General features: G+C 31.5%; 1 protein-coding gene across 1 annotated transcript in view; it reads right to left on the reverse strand.

Moving 5' to 3' along the window:
• The window catches only part of LOC106721340, a 38,849-nt gene extending 12,680 nt beyond the window's left edge, over positions 1–26,169 (reverse strand). Inside the window, exons 1-2 of the mRNA XM_014516261.2 lie at positions 26,024–26,169; positions 5,753–5,798 (exon numbers count right to left, since the gene is read on the reverse strand). The gene's annotated coding sequence lies outside the window, so the exon portion shown is untranslated. The remainder of the gene's footprint in view (positions 1–5,752; positions 5,799–26,023) is intronic.
• Positions 26,170–26,440: the final 271 nt, after the last annotated feature.

Consider the following 26,440-nt stretch of genomic DNA (forward strand, 5'->3'; position numbering starts at 1 on the left):
CGACGTAACGAAATTAATGGATCCCATACAAAACAATGCTTAATTCTACGGTTATCGTTGATTTAATTTTAAATCCATATACATTTGTTTATGTCTAAAAAAACAATTAACTTATCTGTGTAATGTATAATTTAACTGGTCTAACGGATTTTATTGGTTTTACTTTAAATTCATTGTAACGAGGAGTATTCAATTGGTATGGAATCAACCGTTAATCACGTGAGGCTCGTAACGGAGTTCCGAAAAAAAATCACGAATCATCACGAGGATGGAGGCTAAAAGTGTAAATACTAAAGCTCCAAACAGCCCTAACGAGGTGGATAAAACTAAACAGGTGGCTCAAACGAACTAGCTTAGCGATTAAGGGGTGACGGTTGTGTTAAGTACGGAGATCCCGCTCTCTCTTGTTATCGTCATTGGCGACCACCGTGGGGCTGTTGGTGCAAGTCCGAAATATTCTGACTCTTTGCCTCCATAGAGTTTTATATGCGTTGGTATTTCACCACGGTAAAAAAAAGTGATTCAGCTCTTTGAAGCTCCTTGTCTTAATTTTAATTCTTAAATGTTATTTTTAATTTAAAGTTAGATCAACAAAAATTTGTTAAATATTTCTATAGATTTTTGTAGGATTTATCTAAAATTCAATATTACTTTAAAATAATAAAAACATTCACTAAAGATGGTGTAATATCAAACTAGTTTTGTAGCTTTGAGTACAATGACATTTAACTAATTTGTTCTCGCAGACAAATTGGTAAATATTAATTTGAGTGCTATTAAAGATTTATGTAATTAAAAGAAGGAAACTAAAGATAAAAATTGTTTTTTCTAAATGAAATTATTATATACAAAGGATATACGTCCCTGCTTCGCATCGGTGGACATTTTGTTCAAGTCTTTTAAATGCAATCGAACCTGGATAAGCGAGGATCGTGATATTTTTCTAGCATATAGAGGGAAACCTCTATACCTGGAGCGAAAAACCTTTACAAGCGGGTATTAGTTCGTTCCCGATGGAATACTTCCATAAGCGAGAGTTTCGGATAAGTTTTGAGATTATGGGTTACAAAAATAAAAATATCTTTCCACTATCAGTATCATTTTCAATGGAACAACATATACTGTAATAAGTACAATATATAAGACTTCAAAAATTTACTAATTGTAACGAACATCTATAGAATAGTTAAAAAAAATTGATGACTCAATGGATCATATAAAAAGTAATAATCCACGTAAACAAGATTGTAATGATAAAACTGCTAGCAATGATGTACACGTAATGCTAATCAGGGTAATTGAAAATAATCATCAGGCAATTAAAACCAAGGAAATAACAGTTTTATGATATATGCTCACGTGAACACATTGTTGGCTGTAATTGTAATTCTTTAACGTGTCATTTATTTCAGTTTATGGGTCATAGGATAACGGAAAATATGCGTCGTCTAATAGATAAGTAGAAGTAGTCGCAGCGTCAGGAGCGGAGTTACGCCGTAACACAAAAAAATACAGACGAATTGATAACCTCCTTCTTTTTGAATTCAGTTAAAAATAAAATTAAACGATACGTTTGTACATATGTTTGTATATTTAATTATCTAATATATAAAATTCTCGTGTCACAGTTTTCGTTGCCATACTCCTCCGAAACGGCTTGACCGATTTTGATGAAATGTGAGCATATTCAGTAGGTCTGAGAATCGGCTAACATCTATTTTTCTTTTTTTTTTTTTTAACTGCGCGCGGACGGAGTCGCGGGCGACAGCTAGTATTATATACAATTCTTAGTTTGATTTGTTGTTGCGATGTCATTTAACAAAAAATCGACCATGAGAGTTCACGAATACTTGATTAATTACACATATGAATATTAAATATAATCAGTTCCGTAATATGTTATTTGTAACATCATTTCGAAAAAACGTCGAACCTGCCTTGTACAGTGCATGAAATTGTAATCCTTTAAAATTGTTAATTTTAAAAGATGTTCTCGATGGAAGATTTAATAGACTATAGAATATAAATTCGTAAAATTTTAACTAGTCTGAATTATTAATAACTAGCTTTTACCCGCGACTCCGTCCGCGCGGAATAAAAAAAAATGCACACAAGATAAAAAAGTTCCTATGTCCGTCTCCTAGTTCTAAGCTACCTCCCCATCAATTTTCAGCTAAATCAGTTCGACCGATCTTGACTTATAAACAGTGTAACTAACACGACTTTTTTATATAAGAGAAGGGGGCAAACGAGCAGCGGGAACACCAAGGTGTTCATCGACGCCCATGGACATCTGCATTACCAGAGGAATCGCAGATGCGTTGCCGGCCTTTGAGAACGTGATACGCTCGCTTCTTGAAGGACCCTAAGTCGTAGCGGTTTGGAAATACCGCCGAGGACAGACCATTCCACAACGTATACGTTCCTTTCTTTTATATATATATAGATGTCAGAGCTCGTAATATAGTATGATTCAATATTATAAATTAAACGATTCGAGTAACCTTCATGTCTGTTCTTCAAACAATACCATTCGATTAACTCAGCTATCAATCATAGTTTTTTTGGTCTATAGAATTAGTAATGGCGTTTCTATTTATATGAAGATCCGATTAATTTTTGATAGATTCGTAAAACTATTTATAAATTACAATTATTTTTTCCAAAATCACGATATTCTGTAAAACACAAGGTTTACAAAATAGATATCGTAATTTATCTAAATGTTTTACTTATAATTGTATTATTAAACTAAAGTAGGCCTAAAAAATCTTAATCTTACTGATATTCTAAATGCGAAAGTACGGATGGATGGATGAATGTTTGTTAAGAAGTTATCTCCAGGACGGTTCAACGGATCTTGATGATATTTGGCACAGATATAGAAAATAATTTGGAAGTACACATACGCTACTTTAAAAGGTTAGCTTTTTAAATACCGTACAGACAGAATCGCGGGCGAAAGATAGTACTTTTATAACGAACAAACAAGCGAACTAACCTTGTTAATTTTAATATGTATAAAAACATACTTATTTATGTATTCACTAGGTATATATGAATTATTTCATAGAGCATGTGCAATAATTGCAAACTAAAACACCATTTATTCTAATGATTTTTTACCATACACATCAAAGCCATGCCAAGTCTTAATGTCTTCCGTTAAAGGCGAACCTTAGTCAGGTTTAAGCACCATGATATCCTGCTTACTCACCACGCGAGCAAGTAATAACTTATTCAGTTAAGCTACGACTAAGTTACATAAGTTATCGTCAGCTGCCAACTTAAATGATTGATGTTTCAATCGAGGCCCCGCTTCTTCGGATAAAGTGGTAATTAAATTCTCATTATTACTTCATTATGTGCATTTTTGATCGAAAAAAATCGATACGTTCTTAAGCATCTTTGATTACTTATAATTTTGTTATAAAAACTTATTTACTAAAACAATTTCTTTTAATATTACATTATTATATTCTGAGTAACAACCATATCCCGGTCACGAATAGTTTATAGTTTATTTTATTTTGTTTTATTTATTTTTTCTCTTTATTGTTGTTACTAACATTACTTATTAAGCCTTTACTAACTCTAGTATAATAATATGGATCTTTGTAGTCTGAATTTAATAAACATTATTATTATTAATATTATTCATGGCATTTAATGATTGGATTGCTATCTCTATGAAAGCTTGTTAAAAGGTGGGTATAGACTAGAGCATTTACTTGTAACAAAACAACAAGCCGCTCTAAGATATGTTGTTGTGTATCACACTTTCACGAACCAGACGTGCTTTGGAAACTATGCTTTTACCCGTATTATACCATTTGTAAGAACGTTACATTACATAGAAATGCTTGAGAAAATGCTCTAGTGTGTATTCACCTTAACATTATTGAGAAGTAAACAAAATTTGAAATTGATTTATACATTTAGTGTCACATCAAGTGTAACTTTATTGACATTATCACAAAGATACTGAACAAATTCGAAAATACATTTTAAAATTGTATAGAACAGTTGGTGTATTGAAATTTGCAGAATCATTTGGATTGAGCACTTTACTCCGACGCCATCGTGACTCGGCAGTTCATTTCAAAGCATTAAATAAAGAGTCTTTTAAGCATAAAAATATTTTCCGGTTTTCTTTTTCAAAATCAATATATCACGCAATTCATCCATTAAGTTTAATAATTTAAAATCAAACGTTTTAAATAAGATTTTTATAAAATCAAGCAAAGCAGATTCACGTCACTAACTTATTTACTGTGTTAGGAAACAAGTCTTAAACAATGGTCCGTTTTGTTTTTAATACTTTATTATACATCTTTAATTAAAAATTAGAATTAGAAATCTATTGTTCATTATCAGCACTCACGAAACAAATTGCATTATGCTTGAAATTAAACGTTCGTTTAAAGTTTGTATTTTTTATCTTAAATCGTTAAATACAGGTTGTTGTTATGATTTTATTAATGACAACTATTGTTATAATTTGCAAAAGAAACAACGTAATAGCAGGCAATAATTTTTACGTAGTTATTTGAACAGTATTACATGATAATGATCATAAAAAATTACATCACCCTATAGCAAAACTCCGTTAGAAAAAAATATCATTTTCCTCAAATGTACACTGAAATATTTTACGTTAAACATTCTTTCTAGTCTTTTCTGAGGATCAATTCAATTAAAAGTTATAGACTACTACTTACTTTTAAAAACAAAGTTGTCTTTTGATAAATAGATCGTTCTAGAAAATCGCATTATTTCTAAAACTACATATTCTCTGTTGTGTAGGTACTCTGTTACCTCTGTTATTAGATTGTTACAAATATCTTTACGGAAATACTCTTTTAAAAACAAGAACACATCAAGGAAGTATGCTGAAACTGTTTTGTTTATATCGATCGACGCGGTAGATAATGGTGAAGCGTGGGAAATCTGTTCAGATCTTCGGTCTACAATTGTTTATTTATTTTATATAAACAATATTAAATTTTTTATTTGTTTTTAATTTATTAATATAAAACCCAGCTTATAAATCGACTCAAACATAAATTGAACAACTACGTTCGTTTGTACCTTCCACTAGTGTCCGTCATTTCGGAAAAGACGCCATCTACCGGGCAATCAACAATCATGTTTCGGAAATTTGCTTAATTTTTACACTAGCTATAGGAAGTTATTGGGGGTCGTAACTCTATAGAGAATACTTTATTTTTATTGAAGTAGCAACGCGTATGTCTCATAGGGGCGCGGGCGTCGTGACCATCTTTAGGCGAGTCGCAAACCGCGAGTCGCAACTCCCAAGATCCTGACCTCAGTGGAACCGGTTGCGTTCGTGCCGCGCAAACTCCGCCTCAGATAAAGCTATGACACGTATAATCTAATTCGGCTTTGAATTTGCAATTTAAAGTGGCCATTTATTTTGTAGATAGTAAGTAACCGGAGATCGCGGAAGTTCAATATCAATTTAATCAGCTACCGACATCTTTATCGGTTTCATTTTTAAAAATAAAAATAAAATATGCCCAATATTTATTATTGAGCGTTTCTAATCCACTCTTGCTTGATTGATTTACCGTGATTTTTAAAGAGCCAACAAAATATTTTGTTAGCTCTCGTTTTTAAAGTGAATAATAGATACGACAATATGTTTTTGTAAAAAGTTTAGGCAACGGAATTCGATGGCTAAAGGTTACAGTTTACATCGTTTGTAAACTATAGTAAACCAAAGACTTACTTAAGCACTATGAGGAACGGCCCCGGTAGTGACAGGTAATATAAATCTGAAACAAAAATGTCAACAACATTTATAAAAGGGAAATTAAACACGACAAATAATATAAAATAATTAAAGAATCAATTAAAGTTCATTTTCTATTTTTATAAATTAAACAAAAAGTTAATTAAACAAAAACAAAAAGTTGAAACCAAAAGGCTATAATATCTTATGAGAATATTCTGTTTTTGCAAATTAGTTTTTTGTCTCTTAAAAGTTAGGAATTTACTTATTTTGGTGAAAATATTATTATTATTGGTTTTCACAGTCACAGTTTTACTCAGTCAATATAAATTTCAAAAACAAATCTTTTATCGAAACTGTACATTTCTAGTTCTGAAACAAAACCAATCAAATTTTGAAACTGTCATTCTATAAGGTTTGTATTTCAGATCTGAAATGTACTTTTTCCTTTTACCAGTCTACAATTTGAAAGGTCATCCCGGATACTAGCATATTGGAAAAGTTTGAGCAAATAACTTTTCAAATATACGAGTATCGCTTCTACATTACTACGAGTATTTTTGTCAAGTACGGGTGAAAAATTTTAGATTTTTGTAGTAAGGGAAAAACCCTTTGGATTTATTCCCGTTTCAAAATTATCAAACTACTATTTTATTTAATAATAAAATGACTTATAGACTCATGAAATTTCTACTTTAATAACTTATCGTGGATTTAAATAGTTGAGAGTTAATTTTCAATTAAAACACGGTCTATCATAATATTCAAGATTAAGTACATACAACTCGTCTGCAGCGTATTGCATACCGTACAATAAGTGTTTGAGTTTTTCGTATTAATTAAAAAAAGCGTAACATAATTACGTCTTACTTGATAGCAAAGTAAACCAGTGCGGTGGTAATTAATCTAAATTACATTCTCTGCGGCGTTGTTATGATGTACGTTTCGTTGCGAACTCACAACTTACCGCCCGTCCACATTTCTAAATGATTTACGTAATCGGCACTGGAGGAAAACAAAGTGTGGAAATTGGTATAGCTGAGAAACAATTAGTCTAATACACTCAAGAACACAAGTCATGGACTATTTTTTTCAGTAAATGTTTAAGCCATAAGAAATTGCCTACATCTATTATAGTTATTACATTACTAGTTAATTCCTAGAAAACTAATTTTCTGTTAACTGAAGTTCTGTAATTTCTCATTTTTTCTAAATTATTCTGTTATTCTCAAATTACACTCTCTAACACAACAGAGGTTGAGGTCGAGGGATAAATCTACTAATTGCCAATTCATAACCCATTGCAATTTTTTGTATTTTTTTAATTAAACTTCGACTCCGTGATCCGTGATTAACAATTTGATACTGCGACTACTAGACTACGGAGTTTTAAACCTTTCCGGATACGATCACTATGTTATTGATTATGTTTACATAAAAGTGCCTTTAAAGTTCTTTTGTCTGTAAATGTCAAAGTAAAACAATATCGAAACGTGAAATGTATAACATGACAGCGTTGCTAATGGCGTTAAGACTTATAATAATAAATAAGTCGAGATTTTTTAATATTCTTCATGATAATTATAGTTTAATAAATCGGTAAACACGTTTTAAACATACATTCGTATTTTTCAAGATTTAATTCGTGCTGGTATAACATGTAAATTGTATTCCAAGATTTTGTTCCACAAATTACCATTTAAGCAAATTGTAGTGAATAAATGTTTATATTATAAATCATACATTGTCCTTTTGTGTTTCAAAACAAGTCTATTTTAAATATAAATCAAATGAAAGAAAGCCTAAAATATTTTTTCTATATTTGCCAATATTTACAAATTACTTTGCCAAACTGCTAACGCAATTTATTGGTGGTGCTGTGAAGTTTTGATACAACCAACAACCAATTCAACATTAGTAGAATAAGTAGCATTTTATTTAACCATCATTACTTATCGTTTCGTACGTGATTTAAAACTGTGAAGAACTTACGATTGTCAATATCATCTCTCAAAGATAATCATTCAATTAGAGGTTGGCATATATTTCGATAGGCACGTCCGTTTCTAATCGTTATCGTGTCTCGATGCGATCCGTTTACAATTCCAAGAATTAGTCCCATCCCGCACTATCACAATCAATACAACCTTAATGTACATACATGATGTATGGAAATAAAATATCCTTCTAAAGTCATATTCTTCTCAGTTCTTTGAGATAGATGGAGAGATTAGTACATTTTAAAATATAATAGTCAAAATGTAAAATAAATTTGAATCATTTCACCACCAAGTAAATACATTAACTAAAGAACTACATATCTAAGTTTCAGTGCACTGTCATATTTAGAAATACTTATGTGGAATATTGCTCAAAAGATACGACCTTATGTTACTTCTATTTACGAACAAATTTATTTTCTTTCATTTAATCAGTTTTCAATTGTAATAATTTTTATTATTGTGATTCGTGTGTCAGTGCCCTAAGCAGTAACCCGGTTGCGCTAGTGTTGAACGCTCCGCGGCCGCGTATCCTCCATATCTAGCCTGTAAACTTCCAGACACAGACCCAGCGCACACTTATCTCTTCGAATCGTTAATTTTTCTATAAAAGCGACATACAGAAAACAATATCAGATAAGTTTGTTTAAAAACAACTTTATTGAAAACCCATTTTCCCCTACAATGATGATTGTTTTACTGATCGAGCCGATATCTTTATGAAAACTCTGTACATACTCGTACATTTGTTTAAATGTATAAATATTCAGTCTACGTGTAGACACAAATACATCTTACTAATCTAGTTATAGAACTCAATCGTCACTTCGTTTCATGATTTTATAAATCAAGATTATTTCCTGAATGCTTCTTTAGTAAACATTTTATAGAAAACATCAATATAAAAATGGCAGCACTGAAAACGAGTCCTTTGACTCGTTTTTATTTAACAAAGTCGGCTGTTACGAAAAACAAGTTTGACCGACGGCCGAGAAAGGCGATCGAGACTGACATAATCTGGCCTTCGGTGCCAACATCGAGAACAAAATGATGAACATTAATTGTTGCAAGGTTTTTTAAACAAAGCGCGGCAAAGGTCAACACGAGATGGTTGCTAATAGATTTTTTATACGATGAATTGTGGGCGTGAGATGTTTCTAGTTTGGTATCAGCTGTGCTCTGCCGCGGTAATGCAACGACCATCATTTGAAAGTTCAACGACCCAGCTTTGCTCTCTACATAGCAAGATTCGTGCACACGACTTTTTAATAAAAAAAACCTATTTAACAACACGACAAACTTAATAAACAATATAAAAATTGTGAGACTTTACTCATAATATTAGCTCAGGTATTCCTTAACACTTACTTATTCTAATAATAATATTGATAAAGTTATCTAGCACATATTATCTTACGAATTTCTATTTTATTCCCTTCCTAACAAACATAAAAGAAGTGTAGACTACATTTAACTAAGTGTTTGTTAAGTAATAAATAAACGATTTTATAATTAACAGTGTTATCAATCGGTTATCGCTCGGTCGACGTAATTAATACGCGCAACCGAAAACGCATCCCTAATAAATCACTGCCGACTGCCGACAGTTTCTCGATTTGTTTTGAAGTTGCCAACCTATAAATGTACTAAATAATAAGAAGACGTGATACTGTCAGTTCTCTCTTTGTTGTTCTGTGACATTTTGTGTTCTGGTACTTTCTGTTTTCATATTTTTTTCTTGACATCAGAACTGTACCCACAATTAAAATCTCTTGCGGATTTACTTCAAATACTATTAAAAGGCAACAAATTATTAAATCAATCGCGATTCGTAATATTAATTCACTTATGTATTTATCGGCAACTACACAAAACAAAGGTATAAAAAGTCCACTCAAAAATTCTTTTTTAGCTTTCAAAAAAACTTTATTGTTCATAATTTAAAGAGAAAGTCAAGGTCCTTCAATATATGCAATATAAATTATCAATTTTATGATCACTGTTAAATTGTCGTATCACCTTATATGTGCTACACAATCACAAAGTTATAAGAACTTTGTTTTCATTTTAGCCACAGATTAAAAGGTTCTTAATAAAAAAAAATGTATGATAAATAATGTTTTATACTTTACTGTGAAGACTGCTAAATTCAGCAGGACTCATCTTTGGTAGTATTTTTTGTACTTAAATAAGATCCCTTATCACCAAACAACTAACCGCAATTTCGGCGCGACCATTTGCACACAGCTGGTCGCTTAGCTAAAAAAGGTCTTAGATTAAATATTGTTATACAAGTTAATATAACAGAATCAGAGCTTTTATGATCCCCACAAGTGAATAAGTCTTAAAAACTTTAGATACATTTTCCAAAGAGCAGAGTGAAAGGCTCAACAAGGCCGCAAACAACAATAGAGTGAATTATAACCGAGGCGCCGAGCAGAACGTCCGGGATACTATTCATAAAGATGCTTTGTTCCTCAGGTCATTCCTCAATTGATATTAGCGTTAACCTGACAAACCTCATTGTGTTTTATAATACAAAAATAATTGCATACGAAAACTTACATATAGGTAATGCAAATCAGTGTTTCAATAAATAAACTCTTTTTATATAACTATGAAAAATAGCACACTAAGTATTTTAATATGGCATAATATTTTATACGATATTGAAAAAACTGACATTGACTTGATAGGAAATCGTTGGTAAAATGCATGCGGAAGTATTTTCTTATGCACTATTGGTCTGCTCTAATCAATACTCAAAAACTAGATGCATAAAAATAGGTTCATCGTCGTCAGATTTTACGCACTATTGAAGATAGGCCTTCCCTAAGGCCTTGTACTGCGGTCATCCGCCTTCAGAATCCAATTACGTCTAAATATAGCAAAACTTCTATAAACATTACAATAGACATACAAATGAAAATAACTATTATAAAAATAAAACTCAGTTATTTTGTTATCTATGCAATTTGTGTACTTGAAAATTATAATTACAAAATCCTAACTCTCAGATACAACGAACAAAAAAGAAATATTCTAGTGAAAAATTTTGCAAGGAAATTTTAATTACTTTGAAATTACAACTACAATATTTAATTATAATACATACATATTTGTTTATAAGTTACGTAATAAGAAGTTTGACCAAATCAAAACAAATTAAACCTTTACACCCTTACTATAAAATCCCGTTATTATTATTTTAAGTCATTTTGGTATAGTTTAAGATCGTAAAATGTAAAAGAACCTGCCAACAAAATATCAAGACAGAAATGCAAAGCGACAATTTAAATACATATTTATTTTTTGTTACTTTATTGAAATGCAGTTTTGGTAACTTTTTTATGTAAGTTCGTTATATCACAGTATAGTTACATGATATTAAGCTATTTTTAAAGAAAATTATGGCAACATTGCAATTTTTAAGAGAAGTCTTGCTGCTACTATCTAAAGTCGTTTTACGACAGATAAAAAATATCGATCATTCGATACCGGTTCAGCTTTTAACCAACACCAGTCTTTTCTTGTATTTTATTGAGAGAATAACCATATTTTTTAATTGAAAATTGTAAATTATAACCAGTTTTAGTGTCCTCAAATTGAGTTCTTACATTTAGCGTTCGACAATAAAATTATATAGAACTGAAATGACGTCGGCTGAAGGTTCAAATAAGAATTTCATTAAATATAAATTGATACAATATTGATCATTATTCCGATGTACTTAAAGCATATTGTCGAATGAAGTAATAAAATGCATTAAATATTGCCCGGTAATTACTTGAAAACTAAATAACCTTGTTTTGCAGAATGGCGCCAGAGTTTTTAATTTGCATTCTATCAACAAAATTGATGGCAACATTATTTACTGACAATACAAAGTATAATGTATTTTACGAAGGGGAATTTAGAAACTTTTTCTCCAAATTCCAACTTTTCCAAGTGTAGAAAATATGTTATTTTGATGGATTCTAGAGGTACTAAAAATCACTTTATAAAATACCAGTCTATGTATAACGAAAATTATACATTAAGATACACAATATTATATACTTTAGACAAAATAATTAGAGTTAATCAAACGATGAATTTTATTTAAACTCAGGAGAAAAGAGGTTAAGTTTTCTACTTGAGTAGGAACATACTCGTAGGTTGTAAAGAACACTTCGTCTCGTTACTTGATAAGATATACAAAAACTCATTATACAACTTCCAATAAAGAAGCACCGCGCTAAAATTGCCAATCTATACTTTAAATCTAAAGAGGACAGATTTAATTTTTTGTTTGTTAGCATTGAATAGATTTCGAAACTACTGAACCGATTAGAAAAATTATTTCACTGTTGGAAAGCTACATTATCCCCGGATGACTTAAGCTATGTTTCTTATTAGATTTTTTTTATTCTGCGTGAACGAAGTCGCTGGCAACTATTAATATTATGATAAAAGATTTCGCAATTGTATCAAAGCATTGGCTAAGCCAATAGTTCAAGGTTCTCGTGAGGTTTAATTGTGAAATAACGCGGGAAAACCTACAGTTAAAATAAAGTTTGATTTTCTACGTCTTAAGTTTTTCATTTAATGTTAATAAATTTAAGTTAGGGTTAGATTATTTCGATTTTTAAATTAATGAACTACGTTACCTAACATTTCTATAAACAGCTTCAGGCGTTAAGTGTTGTTTTAGTATGTTAACGAATCTGAGTGAGATATAAGTACGTAGTCAAACCAGGGGTGCTAGTCAAAGTAACATTTGTTAAGCGAAGTCGCAAAACGAAAAATCAAAAATGTATGGAAATAATAACTTTCGATATGTCACGTATTTTTGCACATTTTGACTCGTTTTGTCGATTCTACTAACAATAGCTATAATCGAATGTTAAATTGTCTATATCTGTAGGTCTATAATTCCACAAACAATTACAAGTGCGATGTCCGCCGCCAACGTCGAGTCGGTCACGAGCCGCCGAATAATAGCAGACTTGATTGCGACCACCGACCACGGTGCTCTACTTTTTCCAGTCCTGCAGTTATTGCAACGACTGTACTCTTCTGTGCATATCGGATAATGCAGATTGCATAAATAAACAAGTTTAAAATGTTAAATAATCTACATACCTACTTGTATTTTTCCACATCTCTATGATTTTATTACAACACGTGTAGAACTAGTTATGCTTAAATACTGAAAAATAGAAATTGAAAATATTGATAAATTAAAAATATCACCAGTTACCCTGAAGTCAGAATTAATTAGAAATTATAATTAAAATAGTTAACAACGATATAAAACCTATAAATCCTAAATCAAAAGAATTGGGCAGATAATTTTTGGGTCATCTAGATTGTTTGTGGTATGCATAATTACGACACAGGTACACAGATTGATGATTGCAGAATTAAACATTCTGCCAAAGCAGGTGGCATACTGGCCATCAAGACCTTTGCCTTTTATCTGTTAGAAAAAGATGAAGAGAATCACGCGGGAAGTGTTAAAATCACGATGGATTTTTGAGTTTTTATGAAATGTTATTGTAAATATGTATATAGTTTTAGAATAAGTCACTTTACCATTTTTTTTTTAAATAGTGTTTCAATTTTTACCGAATAGTAGATAAAATAATGTTTAGAGTACTTTGCAATGGTAGTGGTTGAATTTAAAATATTCATAGATAAGCGTAACTGCAAATTTGAATAGTACACAAATTCTGCTCCACTTTACTTCATTACGTATATAAAATGTTATTCTACTTAAGTGCATTGCATATGTACATATGTCGCAATAGTTTGACTATTTATGCAAGATAATGAATCTATGTATTACGAAACATTTACTTTGTAGGCAGGTTTATTTGACACATTTTTCTTTGCGATTCGCATTTATATTCTTGCGTTACACAATAACAAATTGTAGATAAAATGAAAGCAAAAAATTAAAAATATTTTAAAACTCATACCTACGTTAGTGATTTATTAATATTTAATTATAATTTTCATTAAAATTGACCTCATTTAAACGATGTTTAAAATATTTATTCAACACCTAAAGTTGTTTTTATCGTTCTCTTAACAAAGGTCGTTTGCTCGTAACAAAGAATAATACAAAACAAGGTCAATTAAACAAATTAACACCGCCTTTTGAGTGTTTCTTCTGAATTGGACTCGACTTAAATTAAAAAAAAAAAAAAAACAATTAAAGATTTTAAAAATGCTGACCAACTGCATTTTTGGTTCTTTTTTTGTTAAAGATCCAAAACCTTGAATAGTATACCTTGACTTTTTTTATGACAATTTAATTGTTATTTTGTAAAATATTTTTTCATTTTTGTCCAATCACTGGGCTTAACAACACATTTTTGATAGCTTCATATACAGTTGAATTTCCATTACTGTATTCTATAGCTTTCTTTCACAACCTATTTCTAAGACATTCATAGATACAGTGTTAAAAAAATTGTTTCTGCATACTTTTTTCCATTTATTTTAGAATTTTTTCTAACTCTATTTATAAAAAAATAGACATTAATAAAACATGTTTTTATACAAATGTTCCAACACATTTTGTGTTGCAGTTGAACCCACCTTAAAAGTAATAAAAATTATTATGTTTAATACTCAAAACAAATGAGAGGCGACAATATAATAAAACTGCAAACAAAAGACAGCCGGTGGGAAGAGTACAACAATGAACTTAAAGTCCAAACATAATTATAATGATTACATCTCATTATCACGAAGTAAGAAGGTTGTGGCTGTAACAATAAGGCTCTCAGGGGTTGCGGTGACGTTTTCACGGCAATAACAATGGACGTTTTAATAATAATAATTTGTTGTCACTATGGTTTTAAACACGATTTGATTAGGCTAACCTACATATGTAAATGTACCTGATTTTTTTTGTATTACACTTTTTTATCTATACTAATATTATAAAGTGAAAAAATTTGATAGCTGGTTTGAAAATACTTCAATTTATAACGGGTGACATTTGATGACGGACAAATTTGCAAGCAACTGCTAGTCGTTGATAAAGTTCGTCGTAAGTTCTTGGGAGCTCAAAAAGCTCAATCGTGGTAAAGATTCCGTTTCTTATGAACTTTACTTAGTAAAAAGTCATGTATGTTTAAAAATATATGTATAAATATCAGGCCAATATCACCGGGATCTCAATTTTTTTATTATTATTGAGAACAATGTAATTTATAATTCTACAATGGATTAGTATAGGGATGACACCATTTTTTTATAAATTATTGTACAGTGGAAAAGCACAGTAAATGACGTGTGGTCAGTGATTGTGGGAACGTTAGTGTTCTTGCCGGTCGAGCGCGTCTTGCCGAACTGAAAATAGTTGGTAGTCGGTAGACCGTCAACTGACCAATAAGAAAGCAATGACCTCGCGCAAATCGATAATTTTTTGTGTACAGTCTGCAAATTAAATGTTAAGTTTGTTTTATGACGAAAAAATTAAAGCTGAATAACGAACTACAAATTTCATTGAACTGTGTCAACTTTATTAGTCGAATTCTTTTTAAGAGGAACAGCATAAGTCTCTGAGATAGCCGTCCATATTCATGAATTAACTAATCAACAATGAATAAAGAGCTTGGAAAGTCATAGAAACATGGAAGTCTTCCGTAACTTTTTCTCGACGTCTAGTGCAGCGATATGAAATACAACTTTACAGTTGTATAACAATTGAAGTATAAATAATGCATAAATTATTCATTGATCCCGGAAAAGCGCGCAGAGACGACTCAGCCCGTCGTATTAGTATAGCGGAACAGTTAGTGTACTTTAACATGCATCTTTTACATAGACTTACGATCCATTTTGTTTTATAGAATATTTTTTTTGTTTTATTACTACCAACGCGCGACAAGAGCGTCAGTGACTCAAGGTATAAGCACTTGATCTGTAATCTGCAGTTCCTGGGTTCGAATACCGCCACGTACCAATGTGTTCTTTCGATGTTCGATTCGCATATAGACATTTCCGACGTTCTAACAGTGTGAAGTCAACCAACCGAAAGGCCGGCAACGCATCTGCGATTCCTCTAGTATTGCAGATGTCCATGGGCGTCGATGAGCACCTTGGTGTTCCCGCTGCTCGTTTGCCCCCTTTTCTTATAAAAAAAAAAACAGCACCGGGCCAGCATGGTTGACTATGTCACCCCTAACTTAGTGTAAGCTCCGAGCCCCTCAGTGCGGACGTACAGTGATAACTTACATAATTAACAAAGTGTTGTTCTAAGATCTATTCCTAACAGCGATAGTATATCCTTGACTTTAAAAACATACTTTTTATTTCCTTGTTTCTTTAGTTAGATAATTGTCTACATCAGTGCGAGACGCGATGCAACCGCGAAGTCCTCAAAATAAACACTCGCCCAGAACATAGACCCCCGACGGGTCCGAAATTTTAAACAATTTAATTGTCTACATCTCATTGGTAGAGACGACTATTTCGATATTTGATAAATTAGAAAACGAGATTAAAGGATCGGAACATTCTCAGTGTAGCAACCCGATAGTCCAAGCTGTCCGATAGATGTCGTATCGATTGCTGTGGAAATCGGAGCGGCACACTTGCATTAGCATTTCACGAGGGTCGTGTTACTACGGACCATCTCGTATGCACCGCCTGCCTTGCGATTACAAACTGAGATAAGTTGGCAATATTTAGATTAGAAAAATTGCCAAATTACTTTCTTATTGGTAAGGGTTAGGGGAAATTATCGTCCGATCGTAAGTCAGTTGAATTTCGCATATCAATAAACTTAGTTGTGTAAAGCGTCGTAAGAAGTTCTAAAATAAAATGAGTTCGTGAATAATTAAATCAGTTTTTATATGAGATACCTGCAAAGTATAAGTAATTTGATTAATACTGATAAATGAAAAGGTAAGCAAGTAAATATAATAACTTTAAATAAAATAAACTTAAATATATTTATTAACATTTAAAATTACCGTAAAAGTTACTTGTAACTTAATCATTTTGATTTTTATCAGTTTATTTTTCGTGAAGCCTTGAGGCTGTATATTTATTTACGTTTCATGACCTCCAATATTACCCCTCTCTTTCGCTCAGTAGCTACTCGATGCTTAGTCACGGTACACTGAACATCAAAATTTGCTCTCAACCAAACACCGGCAACCTTCATGTGTCGCAAAATTATATAAAAACACAATCATATAAAACCACTAGATGTAATTTAGTTTAAAAAATAAATCCATCAAACAATTTACCGCCTTAGGTTTCAATACATAGTATAAAACAAAGTCGCTTTCGCTGTATGTCCGTATGTATGCTTAGATCTTTAAAACTACGCAACGGATTTTGACGCGGTTTTTTTTAATAGATAGAGTGATTCTTAAGGAAGGTTTGTATGTATAATAAATGCATAATATAGTAGAGAAACACTGATAAATTTAAAGGTTTCTAATGTGAACGCTGTGAACGTTGTGTATAAGGACATTCTGTAGTAGGTATATTTTGCATTGCACCCGTGCGAAGCCGGGGCGGGTCGCTAGTAACTAATAAAACACTTTAAACAGTACGTTGTCATCATTTAAGTTGTCTTCACCTAATTTTTTTTGTAGAATGTTTTTTAATATAAATTTTTACATTTTTTGATATCAATATATTTAAAAAAATATATCAAACATTCTCAATTGATATATATGGTAAACAGCAAAATGACAGATCCCCTTCCATTAGCTATATGTACATTTATGCACGATTGTTTTACTGAGCTACAGATATTCATATGAGAAATAGGTCAAGTGTGCAGGGGCGTATCCACGTGTCAATTTCCTAGCGGCTTGTCCTTTTTTATTGCCACCACAGCGACCCGGGCAAATACTCTATGAGTTTTACAGGCCTATATAAACACAAAAATATGCTTTATAACCAGCGCATAAGATGCAATATCCAGAATTTACGATTGTAGTAATTGAAATTATCTTTAAACGTAATAAATTACAATGCATTTATGCAAAAAAATTATAAAAAGAGTCATCAACCACCCAGTATTTACACGGTGAGAATGAACGACCGGCAATTTCATACTTATTTTCATCTTTAAATACCACACAGTATACCATTTTAGAACGTCTAGACCTTTTAATTGCAGTCTCGGAGCTTTCAAACTATTTACAAATAGAAAAAGGCGCGAAACGTTCTCAAGACCGCGCTCCTGATTCATACAACGAGGAAAATGCGTCATGTAGTGTTGCCATTTATCAAGATATGAGAGATGGAACTTTTTACACTATAATAAAAGTTTTCTGACGGCTTTTTCCTATTGTACTTAATATTTGAGGTTCACGTTTTTTTACTTGGAGTTGAAATTTGTGTGTCAATATATTAACAAAAAATAAATTGGGAAGCATAAGTAAGGATTCATTTGTTATCAAATTCTCGTTCTTATAAAAATATAATGTAACAGAATTTATTATATCTATTTATTATACGCATTAGTCGTTGCCTTGTGGTATAAACAACCTCCGTACAATTAAATATATGTTTGTATAATATTTGATAGATACAGTGTTACCCTACTTAACCGCCTAGACAACTTGCATCTGTAGTATGCAAGTATGACTCACCGGAGTCAGTGTCACCCAAGTCGCATGGCCCAATCGACACGTTTTCGTTTTCCACTGCAACTAAAACTTGAACAAATCGAACGCAAACGTACAGGTTAAAGACCATATTCAACACGGTGACTCAAAACCAGTTTACTGGCTCGAAACCGCAAGCTTATGAATATATTGAACAACAACCTTTATACAAGTTTGGTTATTATTTATTCAGAATTACCTTATACGATAATTGCAATATTTGTGTAATCCTAACATAACCTTTAACTTTGTATATTTCAAAAAAAAAAACACACGCGACAACCATTTCGGGGAAAAAATAGCAAAAATAAAATATATTTAAATAATTATTAATGCTCGAAATATTAATTTAGCTGGAGGAAATTATTAGAATTGTAAAAACATTAATCGAGTCATATTAAATAGCACAGAATATGTCTTATATATAATGTATATTTAATCAAATATTAAATGAATTTAATGTCTACATGTGGAATAAAATAAATAATTACGTCCGAAATACCGGTTATTTAACAAGCTCAAGAAAAATAAAACAATTTGAAAGCTCCTTGAGCTTCGATCGGAATACATTTTGTTATTAATTAAGCATTTATAAAATGGCGTCCATCTTGTTTTACTGGCAAACTCTTTGCGGAAAAGCGTTGCGTTCAAAACCGGTAAATTGAAAATAAAAACCTAACAGTGCACGATGTATGTATTATTTATAAGTTTTCTTTTCCTTGACTGGCTTTTATAAATTATCTGAAGGTGCCATTTATAAGATTGTTTTTTTTGCATTGGAAAGGGGAAATCGATTGGAGCTTACAGTCTTTGAAATTTTATATCAAGCTTTAAATAGACTAGTTTCATAATATGATTGTTTTTTTACTGCATTCGATAACTTGTTAACAATATTTTTAATACAAACAATAAACAAATCCTATGAATCAAAGTTAACTTTAGAAATCATTCTACAAAACCTTAACCGTTTAAATGCAGAACAACAATCAAATTGTTCGGGTGAATTGGAACACGTTGTGTTGTAACAAATCCAAAGCAAAAGTTTTCTAATAACACTAAGCACAAAGCACTCGCAGCAAACAACTGTGTCCGAGATACAAGACTGCATTGCGGGGACGTACTCGTTTGTATACTTCAACTGCACAATGTGTACAAAAACTTATTATTTATATTTTTGTACAAGTGTATCGACATTGAAAACACAGGATATAATCACTAGGTATATAAATGTAAATAGTGAAAATTATAGAAAACTACATCACACTACTCTCTTATTATCTCTCAGTCTTCTGTTAAGAGAAAAGTTAGGACATATAAGTGTAGCATAGCAGTAGTCCTGTGTAATATTTAGCTGTTCACATTTCGTTACATAAAAGAAGTGCAACCGTGAAATGTTTTAAATTAATTCTAAGGATTATAAATAAATGTAATTGAATTTTATTTTGTCATTATAGAATTTAAGTAATGTTTACCTGATTTATTTATGAACAAGTCCGTCACTGTGTCGTTGGTTGTGCAAACACCAGGCCGACCGGCGACCGGTTCCGAACATCTCCCACTTATTAAACCCGCAGCAAATCCGTAACGTACAATACACAAACACTTTGATACTCTTAACACTACACTTTCCAAATACAAATAATTATTACAATACAAGTCTCCATTACAAAACTTTACTATCAAAATAACAGATCTTTAACACATTTATCGGCATTTAAGTATTACTGTCGATTCGAAGAAAGACCTGAATATATTATGTAATTTGAAGTGTGCCGAAGTGTAAACGAGTTTACAAAATAAAATAAAATTTACTCAGATATTTTTTTTAAAATAGAATCCAATAAACTGGGTGTTGTAATGACTGTCAAAATACATTACTTTAAATAGCCCACAACTTTTCAGGATTTAATATCAAACTTAAGGATTACAGGGCGCTAGTCAATAGATGTGTTTCTATTAGGGGCCGAAACTAATTTCGCGCACGAGCTCCTAATAAGGCTAGGACGGCTGCATATCCGCGTTCTATAGAATATCATATTTCATAAACAACAATTTAAGTTCTTCAATATAAGATGATGTCATTTAATCAAGAAAGGACACAGCATTTATAGACAAAGAGCTTGTCAGCACAAGTCATTTGAGCTGACAAGTATCGTCTTACTTGTGAGGACATCGCGTCACGGCAATAATGATTCCGAGAAATATCGCATCACTTTGTTCATGTTTTATCGTAATTTAATAAAATTTCCGAGCACTTGATCAAATTACTAGTTCTTAGTATCAAATGTTAAATATTAAAAGGTAAAAGATTGCGAATACGGAAGTTAACCCGCCTCTCCTATTAGAAACATAAAGTGATTTTCAAGCAATTTTAGTCGGGCTCTCGTTCCTTTATTGTGAACGTTGATAAAATAAGCTCATCGATCGTTTTTATATGGGTTTAAACGAGTTCACTAATCAACTTACTACAATTTCAAATATTTTACTGTAAATACTTACTGCAGCTTATCCTATATTTATCTATGTAAAAATTTTTGTGATTTCTGTGACATAATTTTATCGTCCGATACCTACCGACGAAGCACGATAATTATTGTTGTATTAAACAACACCTGAGTTAAATCTATGTAAAATTATACTCAAGATCTAATTATGGATATAAAGTTATATGAAAATGTAAACAAAAGGTTTTTGTTTTCATTATAATACGGCTTTAATAAGTTGCCATCCTCGTAGTTAAACAAATTTGCTTAGCCTTGTTATTGTTTTACGTGAATATTTTAATTTTCATCTTTCTTTTCACTTCAACAATTTACCATAATGCGGTTGAAGTAAATTTAAGAAAGTCAGGAAAAAATTCCTTCTCTCAATAGGACATATTAAAATTTTATTATGTAAGAATTTATTTTAAAAGTATGTCATTACCTAATGTATAATGTACGTAAAAGAAAACAAACTCTATAAATAACAGTCTAGGATTTCCAAACCATATTAGTGATAGTTCATGATTATAAAGTAATTATTCTAGTTAAATTAATATTTTGATATAGTAAATTACACAGCAGCCGATTCACAAAAGATTGGTTGACATATTACGAAATTTTTATTTACACCAACGAATTATTGTTCGTTAAATAAAAAATAAAAATAAAGATGAGTGACAATTTAATTGCACGCGCCATTTTGTTAACGATAAGTCGAAATTAAACCAAAGTAACTAAGAACATTATACACAAATGCGTTAGTTAATTGGTTGAGCGATTGAAACCTCTGTTGTACTTCGTTTCCGTTCCATTAACATTCAGGTAGCGTCAGCAACGCCACGCGGTATCCGCCACTTTACCGGAGACTCAACAAACTCAATCACAAACAAACAACGCAATTACTTTTGTCTCTGAACTCGACTTTATGGTTATCTGTCATCTCTCAGTTTTTTTAATCTGTCACCTTTTTATGGAAGACAAAAGAACAAGCAGTAAATTATAATAATTATTATTGCTACTTGATATGCAAATAAATAATGGGCATTAATACACAAACTCCTTTAACTATAAAAGATTAAAAAAATGAAAAAACGTTTTTTTACTAACGATCGAAAACTAACATAGTAGTTATAGAGGGAACGAGAACTAATATTACGTTTAGAACAGATCTTTGCGCAATGTGTAAGATAGTAATGCCACAAGAAGCAGACTGCATCCACCGTTACGAGCAAGTCTACAACAGTTTATAACAGATTGGAATTACATAACTGAATCCCACATCTCCTATTCTGTCTAACTAATGTTCTATTCCATATTTACAGTCCATTCTAAACTAAATCAAGTTGTGACGTAACTTAATATCTGTGATCGTACTTAACAAATCATTCAATTATACGTAATACATCTAAATATTGAAAGATATTATTTCATTTCATCAATTAGTAGTTAAATGCGAAATATACCGAAATACAACGAAGAGTATCAACAATTTTTTGTCAGAGATTCAGTTCTTTCAGATGTTATACCTAATCATAGAGATTCTAAGTGTGTATAAGTTAATTTTATTAAAAACTATTTAAACAATATAAATATTATGAAAGCCATGTTTCCATAATATTTATTCGCTAAGAACTAAACGCGAGGCTAACGTTAGTGCAGACGTCAGACATTGGCAATGATCGTTCCTTAGGTCAGGTGTCAAGCAACTGAGTCAGACGACGTGCCGAGAATACAACTAATACGTAGCTAAGTATGCATTAAGCACGCGTAACTTAAACTTATTAGAAGAGAACTATGGAGTTTTAAATACAATTATTTATTGTTTTATCTTTTATATAATTTTTTAGATGTTACATGCGAATACAGTATATAATTTTAGCAGCACAGTAACAACAAAATAAAACTATTAGTTTTACTGCTACACTTAGATTATTATTAATGGTTATTAAAATACCATTAATTGACTTATCATTTTCTAAGACTTTTGGTCAGCTGTATAAAACATATTGTTATCTCTGTTTTGTCAAAAGTAATGAGAGGGACGACAATATGTTTTATACATAGATTTTGGTGTCCAACGATTAGCTTTGCAAATGACCGCGATTTTCATTATTTCTTATTCGTACTATAAACTATTTAATTTATTTGTTTATTTTTTATCATGTTAGTGATGTATTAAATATCAAACTTACACACTTACTTACATACAAACGTTTAGTTGTTCAATCTAATGTTAAGTATGACGCAAGTATTATTTTGATGTAAAATTGGCAAGGAGTCAACCACGCAATAACATAATATTAAGTAATGGTGTTGACATAGATACATAACTTACAATGTTTTTTTAAGCTCCGTATCCCAGTACTAAGTTAGGGAATCAAAATAATTTTTTAAACTAATAATGCACACTTGAAAAGTCATGTCTGATCGTAGCGTAAAAGTAAACAAAGATATTTGTCACTGTGAGAGAGGCGCTGCTTTCGCGGTTAGTTCTGTAAGAAAATATGAAAAACCTATATGGGCATAAAAAAAAAAACATGACACGTGAGCTACAGTACAAAAATGACCTTGTTACACATTTTGACATTGCAAGGGGGGCGTAAGTGAGCAGTTATTACCCACTAGGTCAGATATCCTTGTCGGTTATAAACACAGAAATATATAATAGCATTGTCAGTTACTTAAACAAAATGTGTCAACTCTTCAGGGTCAGTCAGAAGGTCATATTTTTTCCGTTTTTAGCAAAATACTACAGAAAATTTGATATTATGTCAAGTATTATTTGGCAAATGTCTTGTAATTTAGACCCATCGTACATATGTAAGGTAACGTAAATCTTCGAAACCCGATAAATTTAGTCGCTAAGCGCCTTAAGCAATACAATATCATAGAGGTCTGTACACAGCACGCGTTGCTGTTATTTCTATCTGTAATCGCCAAAGTCCGTCGCTTTCAACCTTTTTGTCAAGATCGTTAATAGAAAAGTTGCTGCGATTTTCAAGATGGCAGAGCACTACACACTTGACATGTAATCTGTCCTGAAAAGACGACGCGCGTCGACGATTCGACGTTGTGTGTACGGAGCGCGCGCAACGCGATTCTCTAGAAGCAATCGTACAATATTAATTTCGAAAATCTACGTATCTTTGTGTTCGATGGCCTTAGGGTTACAGAGAACAACAGACTTAATATTTCTGTCTACTTTGTATAAAATAACTTCTATAATACATTCTTGTGTTAGTTATCATTTTTAATTCAAGGTAAAAACTTAATTATAAGTAATCTAAATCTGAACAATTTGTTTTATAGCGTATTAAAATAGGTAAATAAATAAATGAATGAGTTGAAATTAACTTGAACTTAAGTTTGTTACTTGTTGAGAACACGCTGCAAACTTAACAAAGGCTGTTAGTAATTGCTACAATAGGCTGGGAAAATTTCTGGATTGATAAATAAAACCTTATACCCGTAGGTCTTGAAGTTAAGACGTAATTGGTAAACCCTGCGACCTTTTTTATATAACAATTTAAAATAAATTACTTCTACCCTTTCTCTTATTACAAAATAAAAATACAATTTTGTTGAATATTCCCACAAATAGTTTAACTGATCGAAATAAAAGTTTTTCAAGTTTAAATTTTTGACTCAAATAAAAAGGACTTTATCAAATTGAATAGCATCGCCTGTAGGAACCGTTTAAGCCTGTAAATTAATTTGTCGCCTGTCCTATCGCCTATTAAATTGGATGTTGGATTGGGCCTGAGTTTAAGAGTATACAGGATGTTTCTTTTTAAATAACACTACATTAAAATTAAATTGATTCTATAAATAATAATATTACGAATAAATTAAAAATTTATTTCATATAAAATTCTTATTATTTTTAAGAACATTCGATATTATTTGAGAAAGTCTAAAATAAAAGATGTGATATAAATTTAAGACCTATAGTTATGTCCGCGTTCGTAAAATTTTCGACAGGTGGATAAAATTGAGCAAAAAAGTTGTTACTTTTGAATTTTTATTGTAAAAAAACCAGTCCGTGAACAAATCGTTTTTACAGCGAGTTCCTTTTTTGCATAACCTGACCGAAAACACTTAAGTTTTTGTTGCATAATGATTTCTTAAGTGTTTTAAAAAGTAATAATTACTTTAATGGCAAAGTAACTACAGTAATTCTTTTGGTATAAAGATAACAATCTGTTATAAAATATATACAATTAGGTTATAGATAAGTAATAAGATCAACAGCAATATGAAATAACCCTATGTATCTGTTAATTGTCTAAAAAAAATCCTTCAATATGACTGAGAAATGAACCTGACATTCGAGAAAAAAAAATACACCTCAATCGTTAAAATCGGTTCAGTTGTTTAAGATGAAGGCGCTTACAATGGCTCTTCTTCACATACAAGTCCGAATTTATAAAAACTTACATACTTTCGAACTATATTACCCTGCTAAGTCGGAAAACAATTCAAGGAACATTTTTAAGGATAAATTGGCAAACAAGCAGTAATTGTGAACGTCCAAATGAAAACAAGGTTATAGAGATGTAGATAAAACTATTGTGATTGGTAAATTCAATTACCAACCAACCAAACTGACATATGATAAGGTACTAAAGGAAAAAACGTCGTTTTCTTGTATAAGATTGAAAATAATTTTTTCCAAAAGGCAGATACGAATAAGCTCTTTTACAGATTATCATAATTAAACATTTGACTTTTTTTACGTATGTCATGTGGTTTAATGGTTCAATATTTAATTGGGTAATTTATATTTAGAGGGAAACGCGAACCAAAAGCTCGGATATTAATTTTAAAATCAAAGTAAATTTCAAAATATTTGCACGATGCTAATTAGAACGGCTTGCTTTGTACTTTTGACACTTACTGCACAGATAAGCTAAAGATCATAAACATTTTTTTTTCACGAGGCTAATGTCCTACTTTTCTACTTTAAATTACCTGCCTGTATTAATTGTGTTCTAAAAAGTGTTAATAAACAAGGCTGTTGCAATAGACTTAGTAAGTGATACATCTAACTCAATAAACTGCAACACTATACCGCCGCCCGACTTCACTCGCCTTTCGAATCGAAGCCTCAAGGCTGTATTAATTACCAATAACAAATTAAATTTTAATACTCACAGAAGGAAAATCCAAACTCCAAGTTTTATTATCAAGTCACTTCACGGTTGTATTAAATGAATAAAAAAAACGATTTTTTATGTTGTTCGTCACTATTTTCGCTGGCGATGACACATGCGTTCTCGACTGAGTTCCGAGGAGGACTGAGGCGCCCTCTCTCGCGAGGAGAGGGGCTGACCCTCTGTACCACGATACGGCACGCGTGATTAACTTAGATTTTATATGCATTACTCGTATTCAGAGATCCCTGACGGAGAGTGCATACGGCACAGTTCTTAACAAACTTCCTGCATTTCAGATTAATATAACCTAAAATGTAGGAACTACCATCACGTCAATTAGAAAATATTTATTAAATTTAGTGACTAATTTGAGAAGTGAATACATACAATGCTTATTTTATGAATCATTGAAAGC

The sequence above is a fragment of the Papilio machaon genome, chromosome 6, assembly GCF_912999745.1.
Source record: "Papilio machaon chromosome 6, ilPapMach1.1, whole genome shotgun sequence".
Classification (NCBI taxonomy): Eukaryota; Metazoa; Arthropoda; class Insecta; order Lepidoptera; family Papilionidae; genus Papilio; species Papilio machaon.